The sequence below is a fragment of the Corvus brachyrhynchos genome, unplaced genomic scaffold, assembly GCF_000691975.1.
Source record: "Corvus brachyrhynchos isolate BGI_N302 unplaced genomic scaffold, ASM69197v1 scaffold89, whole genome shotgun sequence".
In the NCBI taxonomy this organism is placed as follows: Eukaryota; Metazoa; Chordata; class Aves; order Passeriformes; family Corvidae; genus Corvus; species Corvus brachyrhynchos.
In genome coordinates, this window is record NW_008246063.1 from 1,921,917 (window position 1) to 1,942,707 (window position 20,791).

The 20,791-nt window shown below is 39.4% G+C and overlaps 1 protein-coding gene across 4 annotated transcripts in view; it reads left to right on the top strand.

Annotated features, from left to right (window-relative positions):
* TSNARE1 (t-SNARE domain containing 1) overlaps positions 1–19,523 on the top strand; it is a 447,763-nt gene extending 428,240 nt beyond the window's left edge. For 3 of the 4 annotated variants that reach the window (XM_008643063.2, XM_017746682.1, XM_017746683.1), the window contains one exon: positions 18,564–19,523. The gene's annotated coding sequence lies outside the window, so the exon portion shown is untranslated. The remainder of the gene's footprint in view (positions 1–18,563) is intronic. The other variant, XM_017746684.1, reaches the window with a different exon arrangement.
* Positions 19,524–20,791: the final 1,268 nt, after the last annotated feature.

The window sequence follows — 20,791 nt, forward strand, 5'->3', positions numbered from 1 at the left end:
GTGGACAACGCCTTTAGCCAGATGGCTTAGTTTTAGTATGGGTCCCTTCCAACTTGAGATATTCCATGATCCTAAATTAATTTTGGCATCAGTACCTCTTGGCAGAACATCACTAAAGCTTTTTGATCATTCTAAGTGCTTAAGTGTAAAACACTTCAGTGAGACCTGGACTTTCCAGTTTGTCACTCCAGGTTCCATGAGGTCCTTCTGCATTTGGTTGCCCATCTCATCCCTAAAACTAGAGTACCAGGTAGGGAGTTTTATTCCTCACAGATAAGGCAAGAGCCCAACTTCCCAGTGAGTTTTCATTTATGTTCAGACATGGCTTGTATAATTTAGAACATATGGTTTCAAACTGAAAAAGAGTAGGTTTGGATTAGATAGTGGAAAAAAATTCTTTACTGTGAAGGTGGTGAGGCCCTGGCACAGGTTGCCCAGAGAAGCTGCGGTTGCCCCATCCTTGGAAGTGTCCAAGGCCAAGCTGGATGGGGCTTGGAGAAAACTGGTATAGTGGAAGGTGTCCCTGCCCATGGCAGGGGTTGGAACTGGATGGTCTTTAAGGTTCCTTCCAACCCAAACCATTCTGATTCTATTATTTTGTGAACATAGTTCATATTTAGAGTCCATGGGCTAAAAAATACAAGGCCTCATGGCACAGTGTGTGCAGGGCTAGAAAGCAAGAGAAAGTAGCAAAAACAGGACTATCAACTTCAAATGAACTGTCAACTCACAAAGTCACTTCTAGCATGTGACACCAGGGCCCATGACAGATGTTTTCCTTTCAAGCCGTCTCTTCTGAGGTCTCTTCCCCAAATATGGTATGGAGGCAACGCTGTAGAAGACTTTCAAATGCAAATAGGAGAAGGGAAATGGCATATGGCAGAAGGAGATGGATGTGCTGGTGATGGAATATTTAACTTTTCTTTTCTACAAACTTATGGTGTAGTGATTTGGTTCAAAATATCCATTACTTACTTATTTTGCTTCTGTGAGATAAGAATTAGGAAAAAGCAAAGCAGGCACAAAACTTAAAAGAATATAAAGCAGTTTATTAACAGACCTAAAAGAAAGGAAAAAAAATCAGACTAAACCTTCAGAACACTTCTCCTCCCCCCACCTTTCTTGACAATGTAAAAAGACAACCCTTGAGATTTTCAGTCAGTTTACCACCTCTGTAATAATCTTTTCCAGTTCACTTAGGGAGAGGAGTCTCTCTTGCTCATGCTATGGAGACATCTCCACAAGAAGTTCTCTCATGGCTTCAGTATCACAACGAGACAGCTGCCTGGGTTGGTTCTCTGCTCGCATCATGTGAGAGTCCCTTTCCCCGACTTACAGCTTTCCCCACAACTGCTTTCAAGGGTCCAATCCTGAGCTACTGGGGTACCATTTTAAGGTTGAGCTGTTCAGAAACAAAGGTTCTCTTCACCCATCTTTGGGAGCATCTTCATCTCTTGGAATAGAGGCCCTTCTCCTTCCTTGCTACCTGTCTGAAAGCCGGAAGACAAGAGAGCTTTCCCAGGCTCTGTTTGTTCGTAAATGTGGAACACAGAGGTGTGTCAAGCTTCTTAAGTGGCTTAAAAAGTTGCCAGTATTCAAACTAGCCAGTTGATAGGTTCTGTCAGGTCACAGAGGAAGCTGTAAGCACCTCTTTGCAAGAGAATCACTTCCGTGGCTGATGGAGCCTTCTTTACTAAAAAACCAAACTATGCTAAACCATGACATATGGTTATGTTGAAGTGTGATGTTCTGCTGATGTTGAAGGCAGCCCATGTGATTGTGAATTCTTCAAGAGATAATTTGCTTCAGCAAACTGTCCTTTTTTTCCTCTCTTCCTTTACCATAAGAAGTGTGATTTTATAGGATTTGGAAACTCATCTATGCACTTTAGAAACATATTCTACAAAATAAGTGTAGTTCTTCCACTGGCAGTGCTTTAAAACAAAACAAGCAAACAAAAAAGAATCAGAAGAGGAAAGCATTAAGCAAAAAGATTGGCATTAATAGGAATTTCTGTCCTTCTGATTGCGAAGTTTAAAAATGAGAATCCACAAAGTTACACAAACATATTTTGCATTTCCAGAGCTAATTAGTGCATACTGGAGAGGAGAAAATTACACCAACTTCTAATAGAAATGTTAATTGTCAGCCTTTGTGTTTCAAGGCAGTAAGTGGACCTTGGCATTTCTGCTTTCTTGATCCCTGGATAGGGAAAAAAAAGGAAATTTATTTCCCCTTTCTTCTTCAAGTCCCTTATTGAACATTCTCTGTAATGACTACCCCAAAAAAATTAGCTACAAATTATGTTTATGTGTATTTTGATTTTAAACTCTGTGAATAGTGAATCATAATTCCTTGAGTTTCCAATAGAACCACTCCAGTTTTATGTTAAAGGATTATATTAAAGCCTTTGTATGGTTTTCTGGACTATACTTTGCAGCATTTTGGAGGCAATATTTTTAATTTGATCTTTTCTTCACTGGATTTGGGATTGCTATGTGTCCTTTTTTAATTACCTGGAAGAAACCTGAAGCCTGGAGCATATAATTTTGTCACTGCAGTTTGCAGAGATTCCCATGAGACATATTTTCAGTTATCGCAAATTGATAGTCCATGTAAAAAATGCTTCTTCAATAGGATTTTTATACCATAGAGAGACCAACCTTGAATATCTATGAAATTTCAAAAAATAAGAATACTTAAGTTTATGTAAAGATCAGACACCTCCTTTGCCATGTCATTTGAGTATTGCTCTCTCTCTGAGATGGTTTTCAGGACACTGAACTTTGAGCACCATTTCCAAGGAATATTTTGATTACCTGTATTAAATCATAGAATGATAGAGTCATTAAGGTTGGAAAAAACCTCAAAGATCAGATCCAACCTCTGACTGAATCCCATCAGGCCCAGTAAAACATATCAAATGTGCCACATCTTTTAAATACTCCCAAGGATACTGACACCACCACTTCCCTGAGCAGCCTGTTCCAATGTTTAACCACTCTTTCAGTGAAGAAACTTTTCCAAATATACAACCTGAATCTCCCCTGGCACAACTTGAGGCCTTTTCCCCTTGTCGTATGAATTATTAAGGTTTATCTCCTGCCCTTTGTCTTCAAATAATGTATGGCAGTGAATATACTTAAAAGTATTTTTTTGTTTTATTTTGGTCCATATAAAAATGATCGGTTTTAGTAAGAAAATGCAAAGAGCATCTGCATGGATTGCAACTGCTTTTTTGTAGTCATACAGATTTTCCCTTCTAAAAAGAACAGTCTCAATGCATTTGTATTCTTGGATTTCTTCGATATTTCTCTCCAGCCTCATAGAAATATAACACCACTGCAAAATACAGTTCTGAGAGTACCTCAGAGATCTGAATATTTGCTAAAATATAACTGAAATGATGAAATACCAGAAATTTGTGAATTCTTTTTTAATGCTTTCCTTTGGGCACCAACCAGTTTTAGATCGAGAAAGACAAATACCACCATAATAATAAACAAAATCCCTACATAAGCAGAAACAGGGAGTTTCATAACAAACAATCAGATGGCTCCCAAGTCATTAAAAAGGTTATTACATTTGAAGGTAAAGGAAATCTCTGTTTCTGTTTTCCCAAAGCATTTCTTTCATTCAAGGGCAAATATTTTCTGTCAGCATTTTGAAACTTATTCATGAGACACTATTTGCATTTATCATTGTTATCCTTGCATCATTTTTTACTCACAGAAGAAATGTGAAATGAAGCTCATGAAAACTTTTACCTTTGAATAAAGTGTTGCTGATTTTAAATGATTGAAAGACATGGATTTAGAGAAAGTACTGTATCCACATCTGCATTTAAAAGGCCAAATTAATCCTACTTGTAATTAAATCAGGGCTTACATTCTGTATCAAATGTTGCATTTCTCTTGGATGGATGGATAGAGGGATGGATGTGACCCAAGTTTTTTTATTTATAATGTCTCTGTGCTGACTTTTAAACATTGCTATAAAACAACAGAAGTAATTTCAAACACTGTAGAAAGCAAATATTAGACTCCCTAGGCCTAATTCTCATTAACTTTAACGCCAATTTACACCACTCTTGCAGTGCATTGGGGCCATAAACTGAATTACATTAAGCATAAAATGTTCCTAATGCGAGAACCAGACCCAGTATATTTGCAGCAGTTTTACAACCAACTTCCCAAAGATGGTGCAACGCCTTCCAGTTTCCTAACAGAGGGCTCATCACGGCTGTTTTCTCACTTTCAGGTTGGAAGAGCTTCTTGCTTTCAGTTTGCACAGGTTTGGTTCAGCTAGAAAAGATCCATTAAAAGAATCCCCCTCCCAAAAAAAAAAACCAACTAAAACCAGGCATTTCCAAAGCAGAAAAAAGCAGATGCATTGCCGAAACTCTGTTGTTGACTGCATGAACCCCACGCTGGACTTAGAATATCCTACCCCTGTGTACAGCTGATCCATGACAATTTCTTCTCAATTATTGAGTAAAACCTGACCAAAACAGGCCTGGCCATGTAGGAAAAAATAAAAAAAAACCCTAAACATATAAACCAGGTAGTTCCAGTCAAAACACCAAAACAGGCTTGGCCATGTAGGAAAAAATAAAAAAAAACCTAAACATATAAACCAGGTAGTTCCAGTCAAAAGTCTCCAGAGTGTTAAATAAAAGGAAATTTTAATATAAGAATTGATAATGTTCTAAGAATATAATTTGATACCATGGCTGGCATGACCTGCTAGGCCCATCGAAAGACTTCCAGTGTTACAGCCATGAGTAGATCTAATTTTCCCCCACAGGCATTCAAATCTGGCATAGATCTACAGACACTTCGGGAAATACAATTTGAAATACACATAAACATTTTAACACATTTCCGTTTACTATTTCTGGGAGTTAAAATTCAGTAAAATCCAATATGAAATCTGTGCTTTGTTGGAAACATCCAGTTTTGCCTTTTTAAAATACTGAACTATTGCAGAGAGTGATGAATAATAATGAAAATAAAAACTCTACATTAATTATAATTTTCTTCATAAGAAATTCAAATGGAGGATTAAAATACTGAGAAAGTTTCTCAATAAAGGAATTAATGCTCTGAGAACACATTCACAGAACATTTTTTTTTTATGGATGGACACTGGAAGATAGAACAAATAGAGAAAAATCACTGATTAAGTAAATATTTAATACATTTTATGGATTCCGAGTTTCTATAGAATAAGGTAACACAGTGTTTTATCAAGAGCACACATTAAATACCTTGCATGTTGTGTGTTCTTGCAGAAGGTTATCTGAGCTGCTGCAGGTACTTAACCCTGGGTGATACAGTCCCAGAATTGGTGCAGGAATGTCAGCAGAGAACATTATCTGCAATGCCATGCTGAATGATGCAGCTCTGCATCAGAGCTCCCTAGAATGAGGTGCCTATCAATCCCCAGAGGGCAAAAACTTGCCACCAAGTTGCTGCAGGCCTTTTGGGACAAATTAAACTTACCCTGTGAAGTGGGAAACAAGTGCATGTGATGAAAGGAATGGTATTTATGGAAACACTGGAAAGGAAAGATAGGAAGGTGTGGCAGGCATAACACAACATTTTGGGTGAGGCAACAAAGCTATGAAATGGCAGCCATCCAAACAGATTTGGGAAACATTAAACCATGTAGCAACCACAATGTAAATGGAATAATATTCCTTTAGCCCTATGGTCCCTTTGGCTGATAGTCTAATTGCTGTAATTAAATTGCTGTAATTAAAAGCACAGTCTCACCAGATCACATGGAATCACAGAATGGGTCAGAGTGGATGGGACCACAGTGGGGTCATCTGGTGCCACCTCCCTGCTCAAGCAGGGCCATCCTAGAGCACAGGGCACACGATTGTGTCCAGAGGGGTCTGGAATATCTCCAGTGAGGGAGACTCCACACCCTCCCTGGGAAATCTGTTCAGTGCTCGGTCACTGCACAGGAAAAAAGTTCTTCCCCATGTCCAGGTGGAACTTCCTGGGCATCAGTTCCTGCCCATTCCTCTTGTCCCATTGCTGGGCCTCACCGAGCAGAGCCTGGTCCCTGCTCTGAGGCCTCCCTGCAGACACTGACAGACAGGGATGAGCTCCCCGCTCAGTCTCTTCTCAAGGCTGGACATCCCCAGCTCCCTCAGCCTTTCCTTGTAAGAGAGATGCTCCAGTCCTCAAATCATCTTCACAGTCCTTCCCTGGACCTGCTCCAGGAGTTCCATGTCTCCCTTGTCCTGCGGAGCCCAGAACTGGACACAGCACTCCAGATGTGCCTCACCAGGGCTGAGTAGAGGGGCAGGATCACCTCCCTCAATCTGCTGGCAATGCTCTTCCTGATGCATCCCAGGATCCCATTGGCCTTCTTGGCCACAAGATCAGGACCTATCTGAAAGTTAATAATTTCAATAAATTAGTTATTTTCAAATAGGTCTCTCAATTCTTGGGTTCTCTTTACCCTGTTTCCTCTGCCACATGCTCTGCACTGACTTTCCCTTCTGAGGTCTTCTAGTCTTTTTTTGTACAGCCCAAACTTGTTGAGATATGCAGGGGCACAGGTACAGCAAAAAATACCCACTAGTAAAACTTGAATCCTACTCCTAAACTTATGCAAGTATTTGCTGGACCAGCAGACTGAAATCAGCAGTATTTCTGCTGCAAGGACAATGCCTCACACAGTAAATCTGCTGTGAAATGGTTTGTGATCAGCGAGTCTGAGTCCAAGGGGCCGGAAACAACAGAAGCTCCTTCTAGGAAAGAAACAAGACCTCAAGCTGTTTTAAGCAGAAGTGGAAGAGTTCAGTAAGAATTCATCCTTTGAACTTTTTCTTGATTTTCTTTCCTTACATTTTCTTTCATTCTGCCCTCTGCTCCAACCCCAGTAGCTTGCACCCATCTGTTAAAATATAAAAAGGGCTCCCTCTGCTAGTGCCTATTAAAGTGCCATATGGCTGAGGTATAGCCTGAGGTGCTGAGCACCACAGAGTGCTGCTCTGCAGAATAAAGATTTCTGCACTTGAGGTTTAATTAGGTAAGTGCTTTTTAAGTAGCATCGTGGTTTCCCCTTAAAATATTTACTATTCCTCACCAAAGAACAAAGATGAAGCTGGTCTAAATCACAGCCTGACATGTATCAGTGAGTGTTCCCATCCTTCTCATAATGATTCACTTCTCCTTCATCCTCAGAGTTGGTGATAACAGGCAAACTGCTCTCCTAAGAGCATGTGGTCTCTCCTACTGTGGAGGAATCTTTCCAACTACATCTTTCCAACTGCTTCTGAGACAAGGGTGTGCTCTGGGCTCCATCTGCTGCAGAGGAGGAGGGAGTTCTTTATTTCCAGATGCAGCTGCACTTCAGCTTTATTGAGGGGGGGATATAGAGAGGATCTGTGTGCTTTGAGGTGTCACTTCGAGTGATGGACTGGGGTGTGGTGCTGCAGGAATCTGCCACCTCCAAAGAAGGAATTCCAAACTAGGAATCCCATGCAGTGAAGGCAAAAGATATCTAAAGAGAGACTTGGCAAGGTACACTTTGAGTTTATTCTGATTCTTCCAACTGCTGCCAACTGCAGCTGATAAATAATAAATACTATGGATTTTTTGTTCTTTGGTTGCTTGCTTTGTTTTTCAGTGCTGCTGTCATTCTTGTTAAGAGGAAATTTCAGTATCCGAGGGGAGAGGATCTCCACTTGCTTGGCACATGTGAGGATGTGTAGGCTTCTGTTCAATCCCATTAAATATGATGTCCAGTAAAATCACTCTGAAAACGTCCATGGGCAGTGCCAAAATTCATTGCTAAATGCCATTGTCTTGGAGATCTCGGTTATGCTGGACAGAGAAGGCTGTGCATCAACTACCAAAATTATTCTGCTTTTCAAACAACTACACAGACATAGAGTTAAAGAAAACTGAAAAATCTCTTTCCATTCCATGGATTCACAGTAACTCCCTGGAGTTTCCTATCTTGTATTTTGTCTACACTAGTTTTTCACTTTTATGTTAAGCATATCAAACACCTCAGTCACTGTAGTATCCAAGATATGTTAAAAATGCCTAAAAAAATATTCCTTTCTTCTTCCTCTGCCTTTTGTTTAGTAGTTTATTAGTAGACTTGAGCTGTAAAAAGGCTTCTTTGAAGCCCAAAAGTTTTCTCTTTGTCTCCTGGAGCCCTTAAATACTTCATCTCCCCTCTTTTGTCTCTTAATCCCTTATAGCACTGCATGCTAAGGAGTAAGTAAAATCTTAATCATTTCTGTTCACAGAAATGGAACCAGAGGCACAATGCAGACTATATAATGCACAACTGGCTCTTCAGTGACTACTCATGATTATCCTCCCTCCCCAACAAACTCCTGTTTCTTTTCAAAAGAAAATGAGGACACTTCTGGAACTCTACCTAATCCCTTTAGTGCTGCTCTTCCCAGCAGTGATAATAAACAGGGAGGAGTTAAATGGACGCAGCACCCTGATAAATCTGACAAAACTGATTTGGGGAATGTGAGGACACCCAGCCTGGCCAGCACAAAAGAATGTTTCACCCATTCACTGTCTCCAGCAGCACCCATGAACAGACACCCAAGGAAGAGTAATGACAGATGTACATAAAATATTCTCTCAGGCACTGTCCAAGCTTCTGATTTTCATGCTCAGGAAATTCTGACATTGTTTCTTGCTTAGTAACTCAGAGTTCTTTCTTTGAAATATTTTTCTATTCTTCCCTTCAGTCTGTGGATTTTATTTTATTCATTTTTGGTGAGAATGGCAGGAGAACATACATATTAGAGGAGAGGATTGCTTTTCCATGCATGAAGAGCATTATGGGGAAAATAAGATGGGAGTTGTATCCATGCGGTAACTAAAGAATTTATAAGGTTTTCATTAGATGGGTCTCAGTAGGATCTAGCATGAGAGTTGATACTTATGTTTATTTCCAATAATGCTGCCCAAGAAAATGAAGATAATCTGGATTCCATATGAAAATGGGAACACTCTGTGTGTACATTAAAAAAAAAGGAAGGAAGGAAGGAAGGAAGGAAGGAAGGAAGGAAGGAAGGAAGGAAGGAAGGAAGGAAGGAAGGACGGGCAGATGTTCTAAGTTTCAGGGCACATTATGAATAACGGCTTCTTTCTGATACTAGTGGTTGCAACACTCGTCTATCTGGTCACTAAAAATTATTTATAGAAAAAATATGCAAGCCAAATCATAAAAACCTGTGAACAGAAGAAAGATGAGATTAATGTCACTGAAGTTTAGACAACCAAACCTGAACTTGTCACTTGATGTTCCCTTTCAGGCTAATACATAGATTTTTGGTTTTTTAGCTATTGGATAAATTCGTTAAAGATGAGCCAGACTGTCCTCTCTCCTCTCTAAAGAGAAATGAGGGTGATTTGTGTTGATCTGGAGCATTTGAATTTGAAAGAAAAGAATCTCATCCATAATATTCCATATTGACTACTCTAGAGCAGTAGAAAACAGAATAAACATCCACTAGGCAGGATATTTCACCCACCTACACTGGAAGGATGGTGGAAGAGATCAAAAGGAAAGTCAGCTCAGCTGTTTTTACCCGTATGTATGAACAGCCCACTAAGGTCCAAATGAGGAGGTGTCCGAAAGATTTATCAAGGTTATCTCCAAATATCAGAGTGAAATCCCTGACATATGTGCATTTTCCTGCCATAAACAGGGATCAACTGCATTAGTCTCCCTGGTGTCTACTAAAATATCTCCTTTCTGGATTAGGGTTTGCATTAATACAGCACTTACTGTTAGAGTGTAAGCAAAGCAAACATGGGAAGCATCCTTCCATCCTGTGCCTCAGCCCTGGCACCATCTGTGGGAATAACACCAACATATGTGTGTAAAACCAGCATCACCCAGAGTATAACAGCCAGAGCTCAGATGGATGAAAAAAATGCATTGTATTTACATCTATATAATTTATTAGTTCTTTTTTAAATATCTCTCTATGCAGCAATTTATTTCCAGTGCTGTTCTTAATGAAAACCTTGTGAAGTTGCAGTTCTATTTCCAGCGTTAGGAGTTTTATCCATTCCATCTCTGTCCTCATTGACTAAAATCAGTTTTGTTTCCTTCATAGTTAAGTAGTCTTTTAAAAAATTATCTGAGGAAGGTATTTCTTGTGTTTAAATATGTATTGCTGCTGCTGTGAAAACACCCATCAGTGTGTGAGACAGCAACACTTGCTATGCCAGTGTGTTTTTCTTTCCTGACAGGAAACCTTTTCAGCTCTCATTTTCTCTAGCTCTGCACAAACCACATTATTCTTTCCACCAGCTCCCTTTAAGCAGAACTGGAGCACACAGCTCCTGCTCCCTTAGCTGGAATAGTTTAATGCCAACCATTTTGTGGGCTTTTTTAAGGTTTATTTCCAGTAACACGTGAATGAGAATTTAAGGGTTTCTGTCACCTTTTACAGCTCTGATTTGCTTGCTCTGTAGTTAAAAGCAGCTGCAAGGTGAAAGCCTGGTATTTCCCCACGGCAGGTTCTCAGGGATGGTGAAATAGTAACGAGGCACTGGATGGGCACTGAGAGATTTGCATCCTTGGCAGCCTTGGCTGTGTACTCCAGTGCTGAAGCATCCATCTCCTTGGATTTGTCCTGCAACCAGACACATTTTAACATGTCAGCATTTTGCTTCCTGATCCTTAATCCAAGATGAAAGCCAAATGCCAGTAATTCTGCCTGTTCCCAAAATACCACAAGATTTGCCACATTGGTGCAAATGGATGACTTGCCAGGTCTGCTATCTAATCTCTCTTAGTCTCTTAGCTGGCCAGTGTTTTATGTGTCTCATTTTCACATTATCCTGAGTGCTTCCCAGAATAATTCCACATATTCATGAAGCTGCTCTTCTCTCTCCTTCCTCCCTCCTCACTACAGGAATTGCCAAATGTGAGTCAGGGAGCCCTGTCTTGCTAGAGAAAGGCAGTGGCTGCTCAGACCAGAAGAGATGTGGCCTCTTTCACAGAACCCTCTTGTAGCTGAGCAAAGTTACTGCAGCTTAAAGTGCAAAGTGAACCCGTGGATGGAGAACAACCAATGGTATTTTCTTGGTCATTCAGTCACTTAAATTTAGATCATAGATTGCTGGAAATTTTAACCTTTTTGTCAAGGCAACAAAATAAAGTCATAGCTCTTCTCTGCACCTTGAGCCTCACTCTTCTGCATTTCAGTCCTCAGAAAAAGATGACTCCAGATAAATTTCTTTAGTTTGTTATTGCAGTGTTGTGAAGGAACTCCCAAATGACAAGGATTTTTTTTGAGAAGTAGAATCATAGCATTATTAAGGTTCCAAAAGACCTCTAAGGTCATTGAGTTCAACTGTCCCCCTACCACCACCACCAAGTTCACCACTAAACCAACTCCTCACGTGCATACTCACACATTGTTTGAACACCTCCAGGGATGGTGACTCCACCACTTCCCGAGGCAGCCTGTTCCAATGCTTTACAACTCTTTCTGTGAAAGAAATTCTCTTAATATCAACTCTAAATCTTCCCTGGCACAACTTGAGACCATTTCCTCTTCTCCTGTCATTTGTTACCTGGGAGAAGAGACTGACACCCACCTCACTGTAACTTCCCTTTCGGGTAGGCGTAGACAGCAATAAGGCCACCCCTCAGCCTCCTTTTTCTCCAGGCTAAACAGGATGACAATGCTTCTACAAGAAAAGTAATACTAAGAGAAAATGAGTACACATTTTTTTGGAGGAAGCATCTTCTGTGATTTGTGACCTTGAGAAGAAGCAAGACCTTATTATTGAGTGGGTTTGATTCTTTCTCTCTTCTTACTTGCTGTAGTACAGGCATGAAGTTTGTGCTTTAGGTAGCTCCTGGGGTTTCCTGTCAGAACTTTCTGGGTGAACTTGTTAGAACCCAAATTTTAAACTTCACACAACCTCGAAAAATGCATTCAGGGCTTATATCAAGTGTATCACTCAAAAAAAAAAATGTTGCTGGAGGTTGAAAGGAACTTTTACTTGGATTAAACACTGTCATGTTAAAGAACTATGCAATGACTTTTCAATCAAACCCAACTCTGCCACGCACAGCGGGCTATGAGAGAAGAAATGAGGTCAACTCACTCATAAATAGATTTTCCCCTTGTTTTAATGTGATAAGACAATGCTGCTGAGATTCACTCTTCACTTGCCATTTAATCAGAGCTGAGTTTGCAATGTCATTACCCGATGTTTCACATATTCAACATCAGGTAATTTAAAAATCTTTACGCAGATGGTCCTGCTACTTCTATAACAGCATTTGTTTTTAACAGGTTGGGCAAATTACTCTAATTCATTACGTGTCACCTCCCAGGCGCTGGGCATTCCACCTTTGTGAAATGAATTTTCTCATGATCCCCAAAGTTCAGCTAGCAATATTCACTTCTGAAATGTGATATGAGCTATTATATCTCTTGCCATTATTATGCCATCCTCTGCAGCTTTGCCTCCCAGGTGCAAACTCTGAACTGCTGCAGACCTTTTTTTACAGGTTTATATGAGTACCAGTTGCACGTTTCTTAAAAACTTTGCCATGCCCTGTTCACTGCTAAGACAAATCTTTAGGGTTCTGACAGAAATGCATGGGGCAAATTCCTACTGGGCACATGACTAACTTCAAGCACGAAGATGGAAAAGATTTGGGATTTATTTTAATGTAGTGAATCCCAAGGAGGTGACTTAGATAGACCACACCTTCTTTGGACCCCCAAACAGTGCCTGGACTATGGGCTTGGGATTTGTTGCTGGGGTTTTTTTTGTCTTGTTTTGTTCCCAGTGTTATCTAATTCCTTGATTTAGTTGTGCTTTAGGATTAACCCATACTCTCCACAAAACCCACCTGTGCTCTTGTGATGGTCCCTAAAAGATACCCATGCACTTACACTAATATCTTTATCTAAAACTCCTATTTTAAGAATGATCTGCAGCTGCCAAATTTGAAGAACTTGATATCAGGGCCAAAAATCTTCTATACTTCCAAAGGACCTGGATTTCTACTGAGGCATCTTTCTAAACAGAAAAAAGAAATTATTTCAGTGAAGTTGAAACAAAGGTGGCTGCTGGGAACCATTGATGCCATTTAGAGAATGCACAGGGGAAATAAATGTGTAAGTGAATATTAAGCAATATTGCACGGGGTATATCATCATCCTGCCATCTCATTTTTTTTCTGACACAAGACTCTTGGGTTATTAGGTCTGTCCTATTTTAAGAAGCTGCTGTTAAAACTCCAGTATAAGCAGAAATGACCAGTGTGGCTGAATAAAAACAGCCGCTTTCCTGCTGTGGGCAGTTGTGCACTAAAGAAATCCTGTAATGAAAAGTGGACATCATTTGCTTCCCTAGAAAATTAGTGGGAAGGATTCTTTAAAAAGACGAACTTTAGTTGATGAAACAGTCTTTACTGAAGGCAAAATCTCATCATCATGTACTACACTTGAAAAAAGGTCCAGCTAAAGGCCTGGAAGGTTTACAATGTCAGTAATATAATTCTCAGATTAATCTGCTATCTGATTAACTTCAGCTTGAAAGAGACAGGAAACACCACAGGTTTTCTTAGTATTGTGACCTTTTTCTTCCTTTCCATGTCTTTTTTTTTCTTTTCTATCCTGAAAATGCATCACTAAAATTTATGTATATAATAAAGCCATTATATCAGGCCCCTGTTGAAACCTTTATCAAAGTGATCAGAAAGGGTTTTCAGAGGCCATTTCCCACCAGCACAGATGGAAGAGATTAATTTCGAATGAGTTAAGCTGTGAATTGCACCCCAGCTGCAGAGAAAGGTTATCTGACTTAGGGTAAATTCGATGTCGATATCCAAAGCTGGTGATCTGTTGAATCCTGAACAGAGAACCAAAGCATATTTACCATATTGTCAGGAAAAGAAAATCAGAATATTACCAACTACAAGGGACTAGAGCCAGAAAAATGTAAACAACCAGAGATTTCCTACTTTCCTTTTAATACTCTCTTAGGGGGTTCAGAAATAGAAAATTTAGATCCTCATGTTACAAGATGCTCCCTCCACCATCAGCCTCACAGATTAATTTAGGTTCTACATTCTTATCATGAATGAGATGGTGTCACAGGATTTCAGCTCTGTGATATTTGGAAGCTACTTTGCAATTTACATCTGAAACTCTATAGAATATGCAACAGTTTCAGACGAAAGTAGATAAATAAAGTATATTGTGACATGGGTTTAATTAGTGTAAATTTGCATATGGGAAAGTTTCAGTTTGAAAATATCAAAAGTGAGTAGTGCCTTGGAAAGGGGTCCATTAGAACACTGAAAAAAATCAAAATAAAAGAAAATAAAAATGAAATAAACAAAAAAATAAAAGGCAAAATTGACTCAAGGACTTTAAATTTCCTTTCTGTTGGCTGCAACTCAGGATACCTGTGCTGAGGGTCCAGCTCTGGCACGTGCTCACTCCGTGCCTGAGTTTGACATGTTGAGGAAGAGCCTTTAAATAACTCGGACAAGCTGTTTTCATGTCCATGTTTTCAGTGCTCACCACCAAAATGCATCTGTTCATTCTGTCCTATATTTTCCATCCTTTGGACAATCAATCATTCTTTCCTTAACAGTGTGGGTTTGCAGACTATGACTTTGCAGAGCAGCTGCAAGAGCTTTCATATGGGCCTGGTGCAAGGCTGGATAAAGTCAGTGAGAGTGTTTACGTGGACTTTAATGAGCTTTGGATCATCTCTCCTCTTTCACAGATGCAGAATTCCACTTGATAATTTCGTGAGCCACCTCTGATCATATCAGTCAGCTTCTAATAAATGTCATTGTTTCACACTTTCAGAGAACCATTTAACTGGCCAAAACCCTCTGCATATATAATGGTCATCTACTATTAATAATGCACTATGATTTATCTGGATGAGCCTTCTCCAACAGAGAAGTTCTTTGAGATTCATATCTATGAGAAATTCTTAAATCCATACAAATTTGCAAAAGTCGAAGGTTGCGTTATCACAGCTTATTTACACAGTGTGATATGTGTCCTCATATTTGCCTAGACAGAGATCTCACTTGATTTGAAATAACAGCAGGTAGAGACAAATTAGTTTATTACTCTGGATAATTTATCGTCCCATGAGAACACCTCTTTAATTCACAGGCAGAACAGCCCAGACTAAATAAATGAGCAGAGTCTACACTGTAAACCTCAAAGAAGGGAGAGATGCTTCTCTGAAGCCAAGGAGGGCTGGAGGATGGATCCATAGCTCAGGTTTCTGTGGCAGCTTAGAGCTACCATGTGGCCGGAGCAGCTCTTTACAGTCTGTTTTTACAGTTCTTAGTAAAGAGATCTGTCAGCTTGCACAGAAACGTAATTTTAGCACCCTGATAGCAGCAGGGTCCTTTTTTTATTTGCCCTCTCTCTTTATGCATGAAGAAAAAAAAAATCAAGATAAATAAATTTGTTTCCTTTGAATGACTATGAAAGTAATAGAAATAACTCACAGAAAAATGCACAGACAAAGCCTCAAGTCAGACAGGTTTCTACTGGTAAAGTTCCCCAGATATTAATAAAACCCCTAAGATATGTTCTAACATAATTTTAATTTCTTTCTTTCTAAAGATTGTTATTTATTTCTCTGTTTGTATAGCAACCAAGACAAGACTGTATAGTTTGTAAGTAGATCTGCTAAACTCAGTGTAATTGTTACTACAGCAAAAAGTAAAAAACCATCTTTAATCGTAACCTAGAGTATGACAGAACTCAAGTTCTTTCTCAGTAACTCATAATAACTCATCTTACCCTCAAGTAAACCTGAAACATATATGAAGTCTGTTGGGTTGTTGGCCCAGAATATCTTTTAGCCAGCTTGTGTTCTGGAGAATCTCTCTTGTTGCACTCCAAGTCTGTAGAATACCTATTTCTAATTCAAATGGCTTTTTTAACGTTAAATATTTTCCCTGCCTGCAAATCAAAATTCAGAATCCCCAGTAGCTGCAGGGCCTGCTAAGAGCAATGACCTGGGCTGGTAGTAGGGTTTGATTTCATGTCCAACCCCTGGTACCCTTCATCCCAGTCCGTGGAGGAGAATCCTATCCAAGGTCCACAAGATCTGTGTTCTTCCTGTCCTGTACACTGGCACGTGTGTGCCTACACAGGAGCTCCTTGACACATGAGGAGAGGCTGAGAGAGCTGGGACTGCAGCCTGGGGAAGGAAAGGCTCAGGAGGACCTTTCCCATCTATAAATACCTGAGGCAGGGGGATAAAGAAGGTAGAACAAGGCTCTTCTCAGTGATTTCTACTGACAGGTCAAAAGACGATGGGCACAACCTGAAATATATGAAAATTTGTTTAAACATAAGCTTTTTTTTTTTTTTTTTTTTTTTTTTAATAGAAGAGTGGTCAAAGAGGAAAACAGGATGCTGAGAATTATGGAGCCTAAAGCCTTGGAGCTATTCAAATTCCAGCTTTTCACAGTCCTGATCACCCTGCTTCATCTCCAGAATCACCATTCTGTGATTCTGTGACTTTTATGGCCATGAATGTTGGTGATTGGCACCTGTAGAAATATCATAGAATTGTATAAGGCCATAAAATGGTTTGGGTTGGAAGGGGCTTTCAAGGGTCACCTTAAAGCCTTGCCTCTTTTAAAAGTTCTGTGAAATATTAAATGAAGAGAAAAGCGAGAATAGTTCCCAAGTGGAAGGAAAGGTTAAATGATTAGTGGTGTCCATCCCCTTTCCAGAGCTTTTCCACTTATGTGAGTGACTTGAGCAACTCCTTTTGCGACATTAAAAGGACTTTGCCAGCTGAATTGGTGCAGCTAAATTTAGATGTCAGAATGAACCTTTCTGCATCTGAGAGTGTCGTCCTGAAGATCCCTTTGCAGTTAATACAAGTCAATACCAGCCAGTGAAATTTAGGTCAATAGGGAGTTGATTACTTTATTCAGATGATCCCCACCCTAAAAAATTTCAGCTGTATTGATTAGATCTGTAATTAATGTAATAGGAGCCTGAAGCCTGGGAGTCATTATACTCAGATGGAGGTACTTACACCTTGAATTAGCTGCGATGAATGTCATCTTCAGAAGAGTACCCTTCACATTAGAGTGTTTCTATTGCCTCTTTGAGGTGTTTATGTGAATACAAGGGAGAAACCCTCATCTATGCTTTGTATCTGCAGCACAGCACACAATGGACATCTGGTTTCAAAATATTATCTGAACAATCTTATTATGAGCAGTTTAAAAAATTAGCATAAATAGAAATATGTGTGTGTCTATATTTGGCTGCTTTGTGTCTGATCATGGACTATTTTAACACCTTGTTGGTTTGCAGTAAAGCATAATTAAAACAGTGTTTCTAAGGCTTTTACCTGTACTAAAAATATTATAAAAAAAGAAAAAAAAGTTGTTATCAGTTATATCTTCAGTAATAATAATAACAAACCAGTTTTTCATTCCTTTCCTCACCCTGGATAACAAATTTAACAAGATTTTCTTACACTGCATGTACACACAAACAATAATCACTAAGGAAGTAGAGGTAGAATAAACACAAACACTACAAAAGCCTGCTGATGTATTTCATCATGTAGGTGATGCTTCCTACAAACACACAGGGCTGTTTTGTGGGGTGGTGAGTGAAAAAATACAATCTGTGTAACCTCGGAAGTCTGTAGTGCTGATCCCGGAGGTGCTACCCTGCTGCTGACGTCTTTCTTAAGAAGTTTCTTTTACAGTAATTGGAGAGGAACAGGCTCTCTCATAAAAAGTTGCCTTTTTAAAATTCCATTAACTGTCTGTATGAATAGTGTAAACATTTTGTGGTTTAGATCTACATAGTTTTGATCTCTAATTAGAGATCTACAAGTTATAATGAGTTGTTCCTGGTCAGAGGAGTGTCTAAGGTTTTCATTGATTGGCAAAATGGGAAACATTAAAATTTCTTAGAAATATTCTGTGCTGCAAAGTGCACCAGTGTCACAGACTGTCTTCTATTATTTGTCTATTTTGCAGAAAAACGTATTTTTAAAACTAAATGCACTTTTCTCCAGGTATGAGAACTGCTGGCATTGAAGAGAACACAAAATCTACTCTTTTCCTTGCTACACCAACCTATGCTCTATTTTCTTGATGAATTTGTTTTGTCTGTACTCTCAGTCATAGAACCACAGAACCATGGAAACGTTTGGGTGGGAAGGGACCTTAAAGATCATCTTGTTCCAACCTCTCTGCCATGGGCAGGGAATCTTTCACTAAACCAGGTTACTCAGAGCCCCTTCCAACCTGGTTTTGAACAACTCCAGGGATGGGAGTCCACATCCTCTGTGGGTAACTGTCCCAGTCTCCTCATTCCTTCCACTTCCACAATTACTTTAGACTGGAATCAGTTAAAAGAGACTTTCCTAAGCTTAATCTGCTTCATTGTTGATTGTGCCTTTTTTTGGGGAGCAGCCACCCTTCCATCAGTGACAGCTTTGCATCAGAAATCCTTCGAGGATCCTGTGAATACTCACCAGCTGTTCTTGGTTTTGCAGAGCCTGTGATCACCCTGGGAAGTGGAATGGATTCTCAAGGCATTGCACATTCAGGCCCTATATCCATGTCTGCGCTACTGATCACGTCCTGTTAAACCTGCTATAACCAAGCACTAATTGTATGAAAGAAAAGCTAAGTTTTATACTGTGTGCTGCTATCATTGTGAATATTTTTGCCTATTTCCCCCCCTTCATTGTAGAAATGTTTTACCTTATGTTACAGATTTTAATTACGTCCCTGTGTCTGGGGAATGCTATTTCTTTGCCTCCAGATTTGCCATACAATGTGCTGTAAGATAAGTAGCTGTTAATTCATCTCTATTGTTTGTGTTTTTAACGTGCTCCTGCTCTCCAATTCTGCTCATTTAAAACCATGAAAGTCAAGATGCTTTGTCTGGTTCTGTTTTTTTCTTTTTCTGTTACTGTTTTTGTACATTTAAAAATTAACTTAGCTCAGATTCCCCTTCTGTGCACTGCTGCTTTAGAATTTGCTCTGCTGGATCTGAGCTAAGCACTTCCACAATTACATGTGCCATTTACAACACATCGGTTAGATGCTTATTTGATCCCACTGTATGCACAGAACGCTACATTTATTCATGAGAAACACCACTGAAAGAGCAGGACAAATAAGCAAAACATACTATTACATTTTTTTAAGGCCTTTAAAAAGAACCAAGCAAGATATCTCATGAAAAATGCCAAATCTTACTTTAGATTTCATTTCATAGGTTTCAATCCAACCAGCATTTGTGATTTTGTTCCATTTTCATCCACAATGTTTTCTCCTGACAACATGATTGAAAGTGCCATTTAAATTCATCTTTAAATGTGTCATGTATTATAAATGCAGCTTTCCTCTAGTAAATAAAGCATTTCAAAAATGGCTTTAATTAAAATGCCATAGGAATTATTGAGGAGAATTTAACAAAATTATATATTTTTTACTCTCTGGGAAAAGCAAAATCTTTTGACAAAAATATTTCTCACCAGGAAAAAAAAAAAAAAAAGAGAGAAAAAAAATGTTACCTCTATATGTTATGGGGTTTTGGGTACCATGAAGTTTTAGAAAAGAATAACAAATATTAAACTGGATTCTCACCTGCACTGATTTCAGTTACATGCTCCCTTTCCAAAGAGCTGACACAGTCTTTGGTCAGTAAAGGCTGAGCAAAGAAAATGCTCAGAGAAATCTTGTAGGTGCTTAAGCTCATTCAGGGCCAAAACTGTGAAACTTCTTGAATCAGCACAGTCAGATTTGCTGAAGAAACACAAGCCACAGTTTCTGGTGAGTTTTCTTTAGATCTACGGAATCTACCTAACTGAACTGGTATATGTTATATTAAATATTCATTAATTGCTTTTAAGTAAAGCTAATTAAAGAGTGATACTCTTCTTTTTCTCCAGCCAAGCTTCGTGCTGGCATGAAATTAGAAATTATGACACCTACAGCTTTACCTTACTGCAGAGAGTTTACTTCTGAAATAGAACTCCCCTCTTCTATCCACCACAAACTGCAGACAGCCTCCATCAGCACATTTGGAAAATCCTGCAGAGATGAAAAGAATTTTCATCTAGTTAGTGAGAGCTGAAATGAACCCAGGTCGTAGATGATTGCACGCAAATATTTTGAGAGCTTCGAGCTGCATTTGGACAAGGGATCCAGGACAAACAATACTTGCCCAGTAGCTAATCCCATTCATTAGGAGCTCAGTGATTACCTCATTAGTGTGATTGAGCTTTCCCTGGGCCAGCTCACACAGCAGATCATTTGGCACCGATGACCTAGGTAAAGAATTTCTCTGCTGAAACTACAGAGGTTGCCTGGCTTTGAGCAAGAAGGAAATCATGTGGCAACAAAGAGAGGCTGTTGTATATTATAGACTTGGTTATAATGGCAAATGTCATTAAAAAACCCCAAACAATTCATGAGGTCATTATAAAGCATTATATATTCCTGCTAAATCATAAAATTAGGAAATGGTTTGGTTTTGCAGGGACCTTCAAGGATTGTGTAGTCCAAGTCCCTGCCACAGGCAGGGACAATTTCCTCTAGACCAAATTGCTCCAAGCCCTGTCCCAACCTGGCTTTGAACACTTCCAGGGATGGGGCAGCCACAGCTTCTCTGGGCAACCTGTGCCAGGGCCTCCCCACCCTCACTGTAAACAATTTGTTCCTTCTGTCTAATCTAAATCTACCCTCTCTCAGTTTAAAAACATTGCCTCTT